This window comes from Physella acuta, unplaced genomic scaffold, assembly GCF_028476545.2.
Source record: "Physella acuta isolate Inbredline_101_S28 unplaced genomic scaffold, ASM2847654v3 ptg000085l, whole genome shotgun sequence".
Taxonomy (NCBI): Eukaryota; Metazoa; Mollusca; class Gastropoda; family Physidae; genus Physella; species Physella acuta.
The window spans coordinates 394792-413502 of record NW_026731605.1 but is presented as its reverse complement, the minus strand read 5'-3'; the positions used below and the strand labels follow the sequence as shown (position 1 = coordinate 413502).

General features: G+C 40.3%; 1 protein-coding gene across 2 annotated transcripts in view; it reads left to right on the top strand.

Annotated features, from left to right (window-relative positions):
- Positions 1–360: 360 nt before the first annotated feature.
- LOC131958326 (uncharacterized) overlaps positions 361–18711 on the top strand; it is a 45788-nt gene continuing 27437 nt past the window's right edge. Inside the window, exon 1 of one of the 2 annotated variants that reach the window (XM_059323295.1) lies at positions 361–647. The gene's annotated coding sequence lies outside the window, so the exon portion shown is untranslated. Of the gene's footprint in view, positions 648–6438; positions 6515–18711 lie in introns of those variants that run through there. The other variant, XM_059323312.1, reaches the window with a different exon arrangement.

Sequence of the window (18711 nt, the reverse complement as noted above, 5' to 3'; positions counted from 1 at the left end):
GTGGAGGGAGGGGGGGATTAAAATTTCCGGGGGCGGGGGCGGACACTGTTAAAAGTATATATTTTCTATAAATATTCCATTTTGTTCGGGGGGGGGGCAGAGCCGTGAAGAAACTCTGAATAAATGTATATTTTCTATATAAATTATATTCCGTTCGAGGGGGGAAGAGGTAGACGCCCTTCGGGTGGGGCGCCCCAAAGAGATGCCTGAAAGAAACACTGATTAGGTCTAGATCTACCATCTTACAGTGCGCTTAAGATTTAATTAAAAAAAAAAACAACTCAGGCCAGAGCGAACTTTCAAGTAATCGAATCCACTTCCGCGCGGCAGTGTAATCGAGGCTGCCGGACAAACTGCTATCGCCGCCTCAGACCTGTCGTCTGCTATCGCGCGAACAGCTGCGGACCACGCTCAAGGATTGTTATCACTCTGCTAAAAAAAAAAAAACAACAGATAAATGAGCGTAGCCTTGTATTTTTGAGCTGTTTTAGTGTTGTTGGGATTGTTTATTATTTCAACACAGTACCAGTTTTTTTTAAATTTTCATTCGATGCACACAGTGTGTACAATTTGTAGAGGGAAATAATTTTGAAAACATCGCCAGTCTACTGCGTGTGTTGTGCGGAAAAATTTTCCCGGCGGTCAAGGTAAGATGATCATTGTTGTGTGTGAGTGTGTGTGTGATGCTAGTGAGATGTAAATACAGACACAGGCCAGAGGTCAATAATTAGAATCTAATTGCGCTGCAAGAAAAATACATAGATCTAGTAGGCCTATTTAAAATATATATAAAAACCAACATTTTTTTCGCGGTTGTTGTATTCAACAGATACATACTTAAATTTGTTTTTAAAATATAGATTATCTAGAAGCTAGTTTATTCATTATAACTTATAACAAATGACAAAAGATTTTTTTTTTACTTTTCAAGTTTTTCATTTCGCCAAAAGTCGAATATAAAATAGATATTAGATCTATATGGCCTAGACTAGGTCTTATATTTATAAGTTATATGATGATTTTTTTTTAAATCACAGGAGTTGATATAGTCTAATAAAGTTTATAATTGACCAATAAATGGTCCCAGATCTAGATCTCTAGAAGTTTTAAGTCTGTATTTATCATTTGCATGTGTGTAAAAATGAAACCTGTAGTGTAAGGGTAGAAAAAAATGTTTACTGAACTGACACTGTCATTTCGGTTTTGACCCGGAGTCTCTTTTTCATGCATCCCATGCATCTATCTCTCTGGGAAAGGGGAGGGGGGTGGGGCACTAAAAGCCCCCCCCCCCTCTCCCCTTACTTAATATTATAATAATGTTTCCACACAATACATCACACAATACATAAATGATTTATAATTGTGTTATCTTCCAAATGTATATCCATGTGTAGAGAAATAACAGCAATATCTTAACTATCTCTGTTCAGTAATCAGCTCTCACAGTTTATTCGACTTTTTGTATTACATTGTAACGTGATTATTGTAACTGTATCATGTAGATTGTAGGCTCTATCTTAATCTTATTAGCCAGCATCCAGCATCCCGACACGCCAATACAAGTACGCATGCGCGAGGCGACAGACAAGTGTAGGAAGGCAATAAATAAATCTGTGTTTCCTCTTCTTAGCCTAACTTAATCTTTACTCAAATCAAAACGCTGTGTGTTTAATGCTAATAATACTGGACTAATTAAACTACGGCCTGACCTATTGATCGAATGTTATTTAGTTGACAGTCACAACAGGGTCATTCCGCGAGCGGTGATCAATAACGTAGGGGTTCAGAGATCGAATACGTGTCATACCCAGGGTTTTCAGTGGAAAGTTTTGAACGTCTTAAGCCCAGCAGCGAGTACCTGGAAATGTGGGATGAATATTGCGACTTTGTATCATGCTGGTTACACAACATTATACATGGTTATCTACATCTGTATTTAAGTTTGTAGTTAATAACTGGTGTAATTTTTTTCAGCATTAAATGAAGAATTTTTTTGTCGGTTTTCTTTTTGTTTTTAAGGCACGAAGCTTGTATGCTGCTCCTGCTTCTGTTCAACTTCCTCTCTGATGCATCTTTTTATCGAGTGTAGCTTCTTACCTAGTACACCTTAGTAACTGGTGCACCTTCCTAAGTGGCACATCTTCCTATCTGGTTCATATTCCTATCTGGTGCATCTTCCGATCTTGAGCATCTTCCTATCCGAGAATATGGAAATTTCTGTACCGTGAGCTTCCCCTGGAGATGATAATTTATACAGGGAGACAGCCACAAAGCTGAGGTTTAAACGGGTGGGGGGGGGGGGGGAAGATGGGTGCGTATTGTCAGGATTACACATGGAGGCAATCTCAGCGTTGGAATTACACAGGGAGACAACCTCATTGTCGGAGTTACACAGGGAGGTAACTTCAATGTAAGTACTATACGGGGAGGTAATTGTATTGTTGGAGTTACACAGGGAGGTAACCCCAGTGTCGGAGTTACACAGAAAGGCAACCGTCAGGATCAACCGTGTTGCCTAAGTTATTCACCGAGGTAGCCACAATGCATCACAGCAGGCACAGCGGAGGTGTCCCATAGTCAGATATGGAGAATACACCAACACTGGCGTTATACGGGGCAGGGAGGCATCTCCAACGGAGTTTATTCGATAATACAACATTGGACCATCGCCCCGCGCGTTAATGTCGATGCATTAATATCTTAATGAGAAGCTATGTGCTCTCTTTGAATTCTTGCGAGAGTCGCTTGTGTGCTGGGGAGAGGGGCCGGGGAGCCGGGCGTGGGATGGGGGGGGGGGGTGGGGGGGTTCCGCGAAGCATGATGAGACAAGATAAATCAATATGGTGTACGTAAGACACGGCAGGGATTAGATCAACTGTTGTCCGGCACTTGTTGGGTGCTCTCTTAGATCACATGGCGGGGTTTGTAGAGAGGGTCTGGGGCTTAGTGTAGAACGAGGGGCTTACTGTAGAACGAGGGGCTTACGAGAGGCTTTCTGTAGAACGTGGAGCTTACTTTAGAACGTGGAACTTAGGGCTTACTGTAGAACGAGGGGCTTACTGTAGAACGAGAGGCTTACTGTAGAACGCGGGGCTTACGAGAGGCTTTCTGTAGAACGTGGAGCTTACTTTAGAACGTGGAACTTAGGGCTTACTGTAGAACGAGGGGCTTAATGTAGACCGATGGGTTTACTGTAGAATGCGGGGCTTACTGTAGAACGAGGGGCTTACGAGGGACTTAATGTAGACCGAGAGGCTTACTGTAGAAAGCGGGGCTTGCTGTACAACGAGGGGCTTAATGTAGACCGAGAGGTTTACTGTAGAACGCGGGGCTTACTGTAGAACGAGAGGCTTACTGTGGAACGAGGGGTTAATGTAGACCGAGAGGTTTACTGTAGAAAGCGGGGCTTACTGTAGAACGAGGGGCTTACTGTAGAACGAGGGGCTTACTGTAGAACGAGGGGCTTACTGTAGAACGAGGGGCTTACTGTAGAACGAGGGGCTTACTGTAGAACGAGATGCTTACTTTAGAACGAAGGGCTTACTGTAGAACGAGGGGCTTACTGTAGAATGAGGAGCTTACTGTAGAACGAGGGGCTTACTTAAGACCGAGGTGTTTACTGTAGACCGAGGGTCTTATTGTAGACAGATAAATTGCCTTTGGCCTAATGAGGTTTTTTTTTTCAAATCTATCTGTAGATTTTCAGTACCTAGAAAAAACGTTTCTGCTTTTTATTTCCTCAATGCCCATCATTTTGTATCCAGCATGTCGAGGGGGAAAAAAGATTTTAATTGCGTTATTGAAACCAGGATGTGTGCTCGTGTGTTGTGTGTTGGACGTGTGTTAACTGCTGGTTGAATATCCTAGAGTAGATGATGAATAGAGGATATTCAACGTCTGCACTTGGACATATGTTGAATATCCTAGAGTAGATGTTGAAAATATCCTATAGTAACCTAGAGTAGATGTTGAATATACCCTAGAGTAACCTAGAGTAGATGTTGAATATATCCTAGAGTAACCTAGAGTAGATGTTGAATATATCCTAGAGTAACCTAGAGTAGATGTTGAAAATATCCTAGAGTAACCTAGAGTAGATGTTGAATATATCCTAGAGTAACCTAGAGTAGATGAATATATCCTAGGAGTAACCTAGAGTAGATGTTGATTTTGAATATATCCTAGAGTAACCTAGAGTAGATTTTGAATACAGTATATTCAACGTCTACGCTGGGATTAATGTTGAATAACAGTAGATGTTGAATATATCTTGGAGTAGATGTGTAGTATTTAACCTGTTGTGTCAATAATCAGAGTAGCACCACAGTTGGAATAAAGAAGGCTGAGGTTAAGAGGGGGGTGGGGATGTGGTTGATAGATGGGATGGGGTGGGAGGTGGTAGGTAGGGGAACGAAGGCCACGTCTACATCAATAATGTAAATACATATTTTTTTCTCTGTGGGCATGCGTGTTGAAATAATAAGATGACGGCTACAGTAGAGAGAATAAGTTGAAGTGCTCACTTGATATATGCATCAGATTAGTGCTGAGGGTACGGTCATTGCAGCATGTTAGTTTAGTTTTTAATTTATTTCCTGGGGAAAAACGAGTTGGTTGTTTATTTTCTACGCACTCCATTTAATGGGGAACTCCGTAGTTTCGATTAATATCACTATTATTACTTTCTAATCTTTTCTGTATTAGGAAACTGTATTATAACATAAGTTAGTGTCACAATCGCTCATACTTTTCAACATGTTGTTGTTGTTTTTATAATAAAATGCAACCCGACGCCTAATTTTAACATTGGCCATTAAGAATAGAGTAGGGTGTCAAACCAACTTCTTGGCCAATTAGTCTTGATGATTCTCCAGTGGCTAGGAGGTATCACTTCCGTGGGGTATCTTTTGTGTGAATGTTTGGAGGTATCACTTCCGTGAATGTTTGGAGGTATCACTTGTGTGAAGGTTTCAAGGTATCACTTCCGTTAAGGTTTGAAGGTATCACTACCGTTAAGGTTTGGAGGTATCACTTCTGTAAATGTTTGGAGGTATCACTTCTGTAAATGTTTGGAGGTATCACTTCTGTGTGTAACTGTAAGGGTTCGTATTATTAAAAGGTATCGCTTTTGTGTAGGTTTGTAGATATTACTTGTGTAAAGGATAATCCACACTAACAAGTGGCCACAACCACCCCACTATTCGTCAGCAACCAAACCAACATAACAAGACACCAACTTGGGGTTAACGCTTGAGGCTATAGCTACATCATCATTGTACAGCCAAGTTGTAACAACCACATCATCCATTGAAACTGCCTTATGCACACCACCATACGGCAACAAACGAACAAATAAACACACTCATCTACCATTTGCAACAACCACATCAATGTATGGCATCGACACACCACTAAGTGGCTACACTAAGAATACTATATTTCTACCATTGGCAACAACTACACCAACAAAACTACTCCTCTACCATTGGTTACAACTACACTAACAAAACTACTCCTCTACCATTGGCAACAACCACACCAACTATGCAACAGCTCTATACACCAACAGACATGCAAGTAGCCGCCAACAGGCAACTGAAAATCTATAACCTCCACACACCGACCACGTGGTTCATGAATTCCAAAGTTGCCGGCGCCATTGATCAGACCCGGAAGCCACCCCCTCCCCCAGACCGAGCTGCTAGGGGTGGCCGACTCATCCATTCTAATCTAATATTTATAACGGCTTTTTATGACAATTTTCCGTTATTGAAATTCATGTTGTTTTTTTTCCCGGCAATCTTTCAGAACGGAGACTAGCTAGGACAGGAGTAGGGAGATGGAACTAGAGTTATGTTAGTGTAAGACGAAGTTTGTTAAAAAATGGTACAAAAATTGCTATGGCTGACTAAATAAAAACAGCAGCCGAATTTTTTAAAGGTAACCTTTCAGGAAATGATGATACCAGTAATTACAAAATAATGCCTTTAAAATTGCGAATCTTTAAAAAAAAAGTTTCGAAATTTTTTTTTTTTTTTTTTTTTTTTTTTGCATTTTTTTTAAATTTGATTTTTTTTTTCTGACTTGTAAAAAAAATAAAATTAACTCTGGTGTGGGCGGGTGGTGTTGTTAACGATGGTATTGATCAAATAAAGTGTGTTAATTTCTAACACAATTCCTTGATACTAGTGACAGAACCGCCCGCCCCCACCCACTCTTTGTATCGAGCGAGCCTTAAGAATTGTTGCTCTTGAAGGCCGTGTTGATTCCAGACCCGGGGGGTGGGGGGGGAGGCTCCTGAGCCTGGTGGGTTCGCCTGTTGATGGAGGGGTGAGTCAGCCCGACCCCTGAGTTCACGAATATTACTCACGCATGCTTGTCTGTTGCCGATATTTGCCGGCGTTTTTTTTTTTACCGTGGTAGCCGGCACATTGTATGTAGAGGTTTCCACTCTGTGTAGCGGGATAATTCCACCAAAGTCTTTCACGTCTGCAGATAGCGACCGGCTGAAAAGGTTTTTAACTTTATCTATTGTAACGTTTTTTAAATTATTTTTAGCTCGCTTTATTTTTTTTGCCTGCTAAAATGTGTGTAGATTTAATGCAATTTTTTTTACGTTGATTTATTTATTTATTTTATGGACTGTTGTGTTAGTTTATTTTATTTGATTTGTTTAAACCATAGACTATCGTGTTAATTATTTATTTTAGAGACTATTGAGTTGAATTTTTAAATTTGTAGACTATTGTTCAGCGTGTGAAGTTTCTATTTTGTGTATCAGTAGCTTTGCGAAGTTGTTTAACATTAGCCAATTTTTCCATTTAGTGTCCCTTATTTATAAGTTTGATGATGTACTTTACACGACTCCTGTTTTTTAATCATACCTTCACCTATTTGTTCCATTGCGTGTTTTTGTTGGTACTTTTTAAGTATCCAATTACAGGATCTCTTGTCTGTGTAGATACCGAGGTCAAGGTTGTGAAAGTTTCTAATCTTTACCGGCATATTTTAACGTATGTCTGTAATTAGCCTTTGACCTTTATGGTCCCTATTTATGATCTGTTCATACTGCTAGTTGACCTTTGAGGGTATAAGCTAGTCATTGTATTGTGTGGGTACTGACCGTGTGTTGTGTGGGTACTGACCGTGTGTTGTGTGGGTACTGGCCGTGTGTTGTGTGTGTTGTGTGGGTACTGGCCGTGTGTTGTGTGGGTACTGACCGTATGTTGTGTGGGTACTGACCGTGTGTTGTGTGGGTACTGGCCGTATGTTGTGTGGGTACTGACCGTGTGTTGTGTGGGTACTGTGTGGGTACTGACCGTGTGTTGTGTGGGTACTGACCGTGTGTTGTGTGGGTACTGACCGCGTGTTGTGTGGGTACTGACCGTGTGTTGTGTGGGTACTGACCGTGTGTTGTGTGGGTACTGACCGTGTGTTGTGCGGGTACTGACCGTGTGTTGTGTGGGTACTGACCGTGTGTTGTGTGGGTACTGACCGTGTGGTGTGTGTGAGTACTGACCGTGTGTTGTGTGGGTACTGACCGTGTGTTGTGTGGGTACTGACCGTATGTTGTGTGGGTACTGACCGCGTGTTGTGTGGGTACTGACCGTGTGTTGTGTGTGTTGTGTGGGTACTGACCGTGTGTTGTGTGGGTACTGGCTGTGTGTTGTGTGGGTACTGACCGTGTGTTGTGTGGGTACTGACCGTGTTGTGTGGGTACTACTGACCGTGTGTTGTGTGGGTACTGACCGTGTGTTGTGTGGGTAGTGACCGTATGTTGTGTGGGCACTGACCGTGTGTTGTGTGGGTACTGACCCGTGTGAGTACTAACTGTCCTCGCGAGTTTTGTTCTATTGTCCTTCACACTTACCACGGTAGCTGTTATAGCTTCTAGAATGTATGGGATAACTTCAAAATATGCCTGACAGTGTTGTTTCTATTTGTACAAAAGCTTTACCACGGAGGCCCTGTGCTGAGATTATTCTACCATTTTGACCTAAGAGAATACTGGCGTAACACAATATTTTCTTATTTCATAAGAAATGTATTCGTAGCCTCTCACGCTTCATGGCCTGTCCCTTTATTTATATGATTGTATGAATAAAAAGATTTGACGCCAACGCTTTTATTTTTAAAAAAAATTTTTTACATTCCAATTTCGACTCTATGATTGAATTAATCTCTTGGATGTCATACAGTGCACAAAACCCGCGGATTACTAACGGCAAGAACTTGGCTTGTTGGTTAACATGATTTAGGTGTAAGTTGCAACTCTGGTTTCTTGGCGGCCTGAGGTATTGTAACTTAAGTGACCCCTTGTGACCCCCTTTAGATGACCTCCGTTCGGCGATGTCCACTAATAGCTATTACTACTAGGGGCAATACTAGCATGTATGACGACTCACACGTGCACTGACTTCACTTTAGATGCGCGTGCCCTCTACGTGAGGACTTGTGACGACCCTGTGATGTGTTCAATAAGGCGGCAGTTTAAGAAGTTTTAAGAAGCCTACTGCCGGGGCACTTGTGATATAGAACATACAAGGGCACTTGTGGCATGGAACACACCAGAGCACTTGTGACATAGAACATACAAGGGCACTTATGGCATAGAACATTACAGCGTGATTACAACATAATTCACGTGAAACACGGTGTTTTCATCCTCATAGCCGCAGTGGTGGTGCCTTTATTTTATCTCACTGTTTTATGTTCAGTATAAAAACAAACTTGGAGATACATTGGAATAGACGGCTTTGTGCAACCCTGAATAAGCCTTGTTGGCCTATAAAGTTTTAAGTAAATAGCAAGCCTTCCCCACCCCCTTCCACAGAATCTTTACCTTTCCTCACCCACAGAATCTCTACCCCACCCACAGAATCTCTACCATTCCCCACACATAGAATCTCCGCCCTTCTCCCACAGAATCTCTACCCTTCTCCCACAGAATCTCTACCCCACCCACAGAATCTCTACCCTTCTCCCACAGAATCTCTACCCTTCTCCCACAGAATCTCTACCCCACCCACAGAATCTCTACCCTTCTCCCACAGAATCTCTACCCTTCTCCCACAGAATCTCTACCCTTCTTCCACAGAATCTCTACCTCACCCACAGAATCTCTACCCCACCCACAGAATCTCTACCCTTCTCCCACAGAATCTCTACCCTTCTCCCACAGAATCTCTACCCCACCCACAGAATCTCTACCCTTCTCCCACAGAATCTCCACCCTTCTCCCACAGAATCTCTACCCATCTCCCACAGAATCTCTACTCTACCCACAGAATCTCTACCCTACCCACAGAATCTCTACCATTCCCCACACATAGAATCTCCACCCTTCTCCCACAGAATCTCTACCCATCTCCCACAGAATCTCTACTCTACCCACAGAATCTCTACCCTACCCACAGAATCTCTACCCTACCCACAGTATCTCTACCATTCCCCACACATAGAATCTCCACCCTTCTCCCACAGAATCTCTACCCATCTCCCACAGAATCTCTACTCTACCCACAGAATCTCTACCCTACCCACAGAATCTCTACCCTACCCACAGAATCTCTACCATTCCCCACACATAGAATCTCCACCCTTCTCCCACAGAATCTCTACCCATCTCCCACAGAATCTCTACCCTACCCACAGAATCTCTACCCTACCCACAGAATCTCTACCATTCCCCACACATAGAATCTCCACCCTTCTCCCACAGAATCTCTACCCTTCTCCCACAGAATCTCTACCCTTCTCCCACAGAATCTCTACCCTTCTCCCACAGAATCTCTACCCTTCTCCCACAGAATCTCTACCCAACTCACAGAATCTCCACCCCACCCACAGAATCTCTACCCTTCTCCCACAGAATCTCTACCCTACCCCACCCACCTAATATCTAGCCCGTCTTAAATGATCCCCCTTGTGTGTGAACAGCGTGAAGAAGACGGGCCAAATTATGCGTGTATTGATTGGTCATGTGACCCCGGGTCTTGCTGAGTGCACGGTGTGTATGGGGATCTGCCCCGGATAATCAACTGGACAAGAACTGCAACTCTGAAGGCTCTTTTTTCCCCCCTCTTTGCGGCTAATGGAAAGATTAAATTTATTTCACTGGATTACAGAGTTAATGCCCCTTCCTGAAGATATCCCCAATCTAACAATTTCTGGGATTTTAAAAAAAATGTAAATTTTAAACGAAAAAAAAAAGTTAAAATTAAAATAAATACAACATGGTTTATGGATGTAAAAATGCGTTCCTGATCATCGGCAGTTTATTTTTAGGTAAACATGTTTTATCTCTTTTTAAGCAAGTCGCTGATTCATTGAACGATGATTCACATACGACTCAGGTACTGCGTTTTGGGTGATCAGCTAGTAATATCCAAACAGTGCATACAAAAATAACTTACATTTGTAAATGGCCTGCACCTAAAGTTAATATTACTATAAAAATCTAATCTTCGTTATTTCAGTAACATTTCTAAATGTATTTAATAAATATTTATTATGTGTTGCATTAATTACGATAGTACTCGCCATTTTGATATTTTATAACTTGCTTTTCGACAACACGATTTCATCACTTATAAGTGAATAGCAGTATAGAAACATCACTGAAATAAAGGATAGGACTTAGAGGCCAAACTGTATTTACATTTGCTGTTACAGTTTGCTGCAGTAAAATTACCGGCAGGTTTCTGTTTACGACATGGAACAGTCGCTATTGCGCTGCTGAATGAAATGCGTATTTCGTGCATTTGAGTCGTGGGTTCTTTAGGAGGGACCGCGTTTGATAGTGTTGATGTTGTTTTTTTACATGAACTTTGACCCGCTTTGTGGTGTAAACAAAAAGATATGACGCATGTAGGCCTATGTGGTATTTCGTTAAATGGACGTCTTGTTAGCCTAATAAAACATTTACTTAGTAGCCTATATACTAGACTACTGTTTTATTAATGGTAGTTGTCAGCCTATTCTTTTTATTTTCATTATTTACTGTTATTTTTTAAATTATTTTTATTTTTATATTTTTTTTTTATTTTTCGGGATGGGGGGGGGGGGGGGATTCACCTATAGAAATTAGGGAGGAAGTTTTTATTAGTCTCTACTGTGCCCCTGGTTCTAGTTGTGCTATAAATATTTTTCGGCCATCTGATACCAGGAAGCCAATGCTTGTCAATGGCAGGACCCGGCTGTTATGAATATACCTTCAGACCATAGGTCTATGCTGCAGATGGAGTAGAGTAGAGTTTATATAAAACACTCCATCAGACCAGACGGTCCATTGTGCAGAGGAGTTGAGTTTATCTAAAGCACCAGCAGACCATAGGTCTATGCTGCAGACGAAGCAGAGTTTATCTATTCGTCTGACCTCGGGTTTAGTATGGTCAGAACTGTTGGGCTACCCAAGACAAGGATGAGTATTTTTGTAAGCTTGTGGTGACGATTGGTGCAGCCTATAACAGAACTCTACAACTACAGGTAACCCGCTCGCGCGCGTGTTAAAGATAACATTTCATTCATGATTCTTTTTAACTCAATCAACTGTAAAAATAATATATATATATATATATATATATATATATATATATATATATATATATAGATTATATAGATTGCATAGATTGCACATCTCTCCGTGTCCCTCTTTCTTCCTTAACAGCAGGCAATGCAATTATTAAAATGCAACCAGTACAATCTAATCGATAAACTTCATCATTTATGTAAGCGCTTATAGCCATGCATTTGTTTACTCGACGTTTGTAATAACAACACCTTTGTCAACACCTTTGCATCAGATTAACAACACATTAGCGGACTGGAGAACACCTGTTGTGACAAGCATTACTGTTGGGGGGGGGGGGGCGCTAATTTATAAATCGGTGAGAAATAATTATGGGAATAAAACTCGTTCTGTGTGGGTGTAAATATGTAAAGCCTAATGTTTAAGTAAGATATACATATATAATATATATTGCATATATACATATATACATATATATAACATTATGTATGTATATTATAACACCTTTTATATGTTACGTGTAGACTGTGTATATAGGCTACTATATGTATGCTTTATAATGTGTGAATATGCGTGCAAGTAAGTACATAGTCATTTAATATTCACACACGCACACACACATACGCTTTTGAGCGCCAGCTGTCTACACATCACTTCATTAAGTGTTTCTTTAATTATGCCACGTTAATTAATTTCTTTTACTCCTCGGGGGAGTCCATATTGTTTCATCTAGATAACGGTGGCGGGCACTAATTAATTAATTAACCAGAACCAATGCTTGCTTGAGGCGACTGTTTTAGTTGCCCAACGCCACCTAAAAACCTTTTGATGGAGAGTTAGAGACTTGGGTTTAAGTCTTCGAGTTCGTATTAATATTTTTAGGGACGGGCTAGATTCGTTCTAAATGTGACACAACAAACTCAATTCTAATAGATGTAAGTGAGATGATGTTGTTGTTGTTGGTGGTGGTGGTGTGTGTGTGGGGGGGGGAGGAGAGGCAGGACTAACATGTAAGTTAGAATGTTGTCGTTACAGACTTCTAGCCCTCATAACAGTGATTCCAAATTACTTATAACTTCCCCCCCCCCTTTCATCAAACGTGGGCATGTGTTTATTCAAGAGTGACTACTGTTCTTTGTGTAACATTAAGCGATGTCAATGGCTACTTTGTAAAACGTTTAGGTACAAAGTTCCACGCGGGCAAAGGTCATTTATAAATAGAGTTGTCGTAGTATCTAATGATTTTAATTCAAGGATGCTATTGTTGTTTATAATTCTAAAAATAAAGTAAAAATAGCTAGTAAACCAGTGTCATCGAAGTAGGGTAACTCACAAAATATACGTGTTTTGTAGACAAGAGCACCACGGTCACTGATAAATAACTCACAGCAGGAGGGTACGTTGTCGCTGCCCCCCTACCAGACTGACCGGTTATTGACCACCTAATGCCACTAGTTAGTGTCCAGTTAGCACGCGACTCGGCTCCGGTGGTCTTTCCTGTGTGACTCGCGGAACACCACTGTCCACTTGGTGAGGCCTGGTAATTAAATGAAATCCATTAACTGGACCGGTCCGCGAGTTAGGCCGAGTCGGCCTCGTTCATCAACCGTACCGGGACAAACGTACGTCACTTTGATGGCTGGTATACGACGTCGTGAAATTGGCCAAACGTCAGCACAATTACGTGCTGAAAAATACGTCACACGACTTTCTGCTATATCACAGAGTCCACAAGCTTCCAGCGTCAACCACAACAACGTCATTAAATACTTTTTAACACATTTTTACTTGTCTGGTTAGTGGTCTGTTTATGGTCAAATCCCCTTATAACCCAATTTTGACCCGTTTCAAATGTCCCGATTTCTTTCCAATTTTGCAGAGATAAATCTCAACACATTTTACTAATACCTTTACTGTTGTATAAAGAATGCATTTTTAAATTTATTTTACTTTTCGTGCATTTTCAAGTTTTCTTTTATTTAAGTAGTTTATACATGTTGAATACAAGCTGAATTATTACTAGTTAGTGCACTGTTGGAGCAAGCGAATGGTTTGTAATATAGCATCAGACAGGAGGATAGACTTAGTGGAGAGTTGACTAGGCCGACGGTGCATGGGAAAAACAACGAAAGACTATCTTTGACCCACATCTAAAATAGAAGTTAGTCTTTCTCTTTTGTGACTGTAGGCCTAGAAGTTTTTTTTTCTTTTATAGCCGAAGAATTGTCTTTGTGTTTTGTGTTTGAAGAAGTTATTTTTGTCCTTTTTGACTGTAGAAGTATTATTCAGGAAAGATATATTTAGTAGTTAATTTTATCTGAAAATAAATCTGATGAAATGTTTTCTATTACTACAGCTAAATAATGAACATTTTTATCTATCTCCCCAATACAACAGTGTCGAAAGATCCTTATCCTAAAACGTTCTCCTTCCAAACCCAGTGAATTGTTTCGCTCGTGAAACGGCCACTTTTTTTTTTGTTGGCCTAATCCTAATGTTGCCCTTGTCTGCGTGTCACTTAACCGCCCTAAAACTCTTTTATAATGCCAGGAGACATTGATTGGGCACACACACAAAAACACTCTTTGTTTCCTGACGATTACCAGTTAACGTTTGCGACGTTTCGGTGCGTCTCCGGGGAAGTTTAAACCCGCGGAGCAATTTATGCTGGAATTTATGGTGGACACGGTGGAAGTTGTAGCGGAAGCTGTGTGTATTGATTCTTTGAGATAAGAATTATTGCAAGAGTAAAAATACGTCCGCTACCTTTGTTTGACCATTTCCTTGTATTTTGTCTTGTGTTTATTAGTGCTATTGGCCATTTCCTTGTATTTTATCATGTGTTTATTAGTGCTATTGGCCATTTCCTTGTATTTTATCATGTGTTTATTAGTGCTATTGGCCATTTCCTTGTATTTTATCATGTGTTTATTAGTGCTATTGGCCATTTCCTTGTATTTTATCATGTGTTTATTAGTGCTATTGGCCATTTCCTTGTATTTTATCATGTGTTTATTAGTGCTATTGGCCATTTCCTTGTATTTTATCATGTGTTTATTAGTGCTATTGGCCATTTTCTTGTATTTTATCATGTGTTTATTAGTGCTATTGGCCATTTTCTTGTATTTTATCATGTGTTTATTAGTGCTATTGGCCATTTTCTTGTATTTTATCATGTGTTTATTAGTGCTATTGACCATTTGCTTGTATTTTATCGTGTGTTTTGTAGTGCTACCTTTGTTTGGTCATCTCCTTGTATTTTATCATGTGTCTTTTAGTGCAAAGACGTAAACTAATAGGCCGCCCCGTGTGTCGCCTTGTCGCCCCAATAATGATGCATTTGTCTCTCGCTATAAAAATAAAAATAAAAAAATGTTAGTAAAAAATTTAAAGGCAACATTTTTAGTATTGAAAGTTTCATTTAATCTCTAAACTTTTTTACTTTCTCGTATATACGAAGTATAGAGAAAGTCTTGTAATCGTGCAAAAAAAAAATCGAGATTTTTACAAATCTCGACGTTTTACACCTCACTGATACGGAAAAACATAATTTTGCAATCTTGTCCGTATGTCTGTTTGTCTGTCTGTGTGTCTGTCTGTCCGTGTGTAAACACGATAACTTGAGTACCGTTACAGCTAGGTTGATGAAATTTCATATATAAGTATTTTATCAAAATCGTAGATCCGTATCAACTTTTGAGCTATTTCCGATGACCGGAAGTGGTACTTTTCCTACTTTGAATTTTTCAAAAGCCTATAACTTGAGTACTATTTCAGATAGATAAATAAAATTTTACATGTAAGTAAAAGATCTAATTCTCTACCTTCTGTTAAATTTTGAGTAATTTCCGTTGACCGGAAGTAGTAATTTACGCTACTTCCGATTTCTCAAAAAACTAATGTAAATTTTTAAAGTACTAATGATATTGCGCACTATTATGCACATTTTTATTTAGCGTTCACTCGGTGTGCAATTCTTTTGTCTACGAGATTTTATTCTATTTTTAAAACTTTAAGTATTTAAAATGGATTAAAAATCATGTCTATAGCACGAGTTCCCATCCCCTGTTATTTTATATAAAAATATTCGAGAAAGTTTAGGGGAGATCGATCACTCCCGGTTTATTAGCAGAAGCAATGCAAAAATCGGCCTTTTATCCTAAATAAATTGTAGTGACCGAGACTAGCCCAAAATCTGGTAGTTTTAAATTCCGACTAATTGGCAGCCATATCTGGTTACATTCGGATGTTCTTAGGTGCGGAAGTGAGTTGTCAATTTTCCTTGATTTTCCTGATCAGTTTTTTTGTGACCTTTTTTTTTTGACGGTCAGATTCAAATCAAGGAAGACACTTGTCTGATTGTTAGGTGTAGACTTTTAATTAGTTATAGTCTAGAATTCGGTTGAGGTTGGGGGGTTAGGTATTGCTACAGAAATGCCGGTTCAAATTATGTTCGTGAGTTGTTCGTTTCTCTATTTTAGAAATATTGAAGTATTTTAGCCTTAAAACTGATGATTTTACTCTATCCCCTCCGACATCCATAATGTGACAGCACCCGTCTAACCTACTTGTATAATCACCCCACTTTTACAATATATTAATACCCCCTCCCATATGTATGGGTTATTGTTTTTAATTCCTCCCCCCCCCCCCCCTCACGATTTGTTTAGCCCCACTTTGTAATCGTTTACTCGTTTAGCTCGTTTGTAAAAAAAAAAAAAATAGAAATATTTCCAACTCGCACCTAAGCCCGACGGGTCATGTTGATGACTTTCGACTAGTTCTGGCCGGTCATGTTTGATGAGTTTTGTAAATCGAGATGCTTACACAAGATATTTCGTATCAAATAGGGGGAGGGGGTGAGGTGAGACCCGAGTGCCAGAGGTGTGCCATGGTTAAACATGCACTTAATGTTTGCTTAAACTTCGTGCGAGTCGAAATCTTTTATAAACTTCCGTTTTCCACCGGCGTTACGTCATAAACACCTAATTAACAACGATGTTTGTTCAGTCTCGTCCTCTCCCCTTCCCACTCCCTCCCTCCCCATTTTTTTTCTTTACACAACTGTTAATCTTTTTTCTCGTTAAAATTAGGGTCATGAATTCAAGCTTTTTCTGCAATGAAAGAGCAATTAAATTAGCATAAAAATACAAGACGCCATGAAGCTTAACGCTGAATGGTGCGGCTATTGAAAAAGGCATACCTCTACCTTCTTTTGCTAATCAAACATTGAACATCTAACTCTATGCCTTTTAACATCACAACTCACTCGATTACTAAACCAAAAATGTTCAGTTCGATTCCTCCGCTAGAGTCACTATGACGTCCCTGAGATCACCAAATAAGTCACATTAAGTCCATCCAACATACGTCACTATGACGTCACTGCGTCCACCCAACATGAATCATTGTAACGTCCCTGCGTCCACCCAAGTCACTATGACGTCCATGCGTCCACCCAACATGCGTCACAATGACGTCACTGCGTCCACCCAACATGAGTCATTGTAACGCCCCTGCGTCCACCCAAGTCACCATGACGTCCCTGCGTCCATCCAGCTTTGATGGGTACCTGAGTCAAGTTAAAATTTAGTCAGCTGGACAGTATGATGACCACACAACACCTTTAATATGCACAAGTCAAGGAAAGAGATGAGCTTTACTTTGTCTCATAAATCACCTGTCGACAACAATTTAATCAACTTCACCATCACACTCTTTATCGTTTTAAAAACTTTAACGTAGCACTAGTTCATATATCTCGCTGCAATCACAACTAGCAACAGCACAACTATTTAACAATTGCATCGTGTCTATCAAATAGTTCCCAACAGCTAATCGTATCAGATAAAAAACAACACTACAACTTAGCACTTCATTAAGGCAAAAACTCGTCTCTCTAGCACACGGGTTCCCAACCTGGGGGTCGCGACCCCCCAAGGGGTCGCGAAGGGCTTTCAGGGGGGTCGCCAACTGGTATATTAAACCTTTTTAATGAGAAACAAAACCTAAATATTTAGAAGAATATCTGAAATTCGGCTTTACTAACATCACTGGAAATGGAATAGAGAAGAAGCAATGAGTACTGTATAAAGTTGTTCTCAGTCACGAGTTTATGAAATCTTCAAAACTAAAACGTCATTTGAGAAGATCCATTCTGAACATACCAAAAAAGATATGGAGTTCTTTCATTGGCATGAAGCTAGTTGCAAACGTCAGAGACTTGATCGAGCAGGAAGTTTTCACCAAGAAAACACAGCATTAGTGCAAGCATCAAATGAAGTCGCAATAGAAAATGCCAAGCAAAAAAAAACACAGTAGGAGAAAATCTCATCAAACGCTGCATGTTGAAGATGGTGAAGTTAATTCTTGGGGATTCCAGTGAAATAAAAATGCAACAAAAATCTCTACCTAATAATACTATTCAGCAGACATGTCCGTCATGTCATGTCATGTTTGCCTGTCGTCCCTACTGGGACATAGGCCGCTGACAAGAGCTTTCCAGACGTCTCTGTCCAGGGCTAGTCTCTCCAACTGTCCCCAGGTGTATCCAATCTTCTTGGTGTCTTCTTCCAGGTCACGTCTCCAGGTCTTTCTTGGTCTGCCTCTCTTCCTCCTGCCTTGTGGATTCCAGGTGAGGGCCTGTCTTGTTATGCTGGATACAGACTTCCTGAGTGTGTGGCCAATCCATTTCCATTTTCTCTGGAGGATCTCTACTTCCACTGGCAGTTGATTTGTCCGTTGCCATAGAACATCATTTCTGATGGTTTTAGGCCAGCGAATTCGCAGGATCTTTCTGAGACATGCGTTTATAAATGATTGTATTTTCTTCTTATTTATAGCAGTTATTCTCCATGTCTCGGCTCCATAGAGTAAAACAGGTTTTACTAGTGTGTTGAAGATCCGGATTTTTATTCTAAGGGTTAAATCTCCCGAACCCCAAACATTTTTTAGTTGGTTGAAGACTGCTCTTGCCTTACCCGTCCTTATTTTTATGTCTGCTTCTGTCCCACCCTGCTTATCAACAATACTTCCAAGGTAGGTGAATCTATCCACTTCTTCTAGGGCTTCTTCTGCCAGTGTTATAGGGTTGTTGTTTGATGCATTGACTTGTCCGTAGATGTTAAATAACAAATTTTTAATGAAATCAAGCGTTCACCATTGTTTGCTTTTCAATTTGA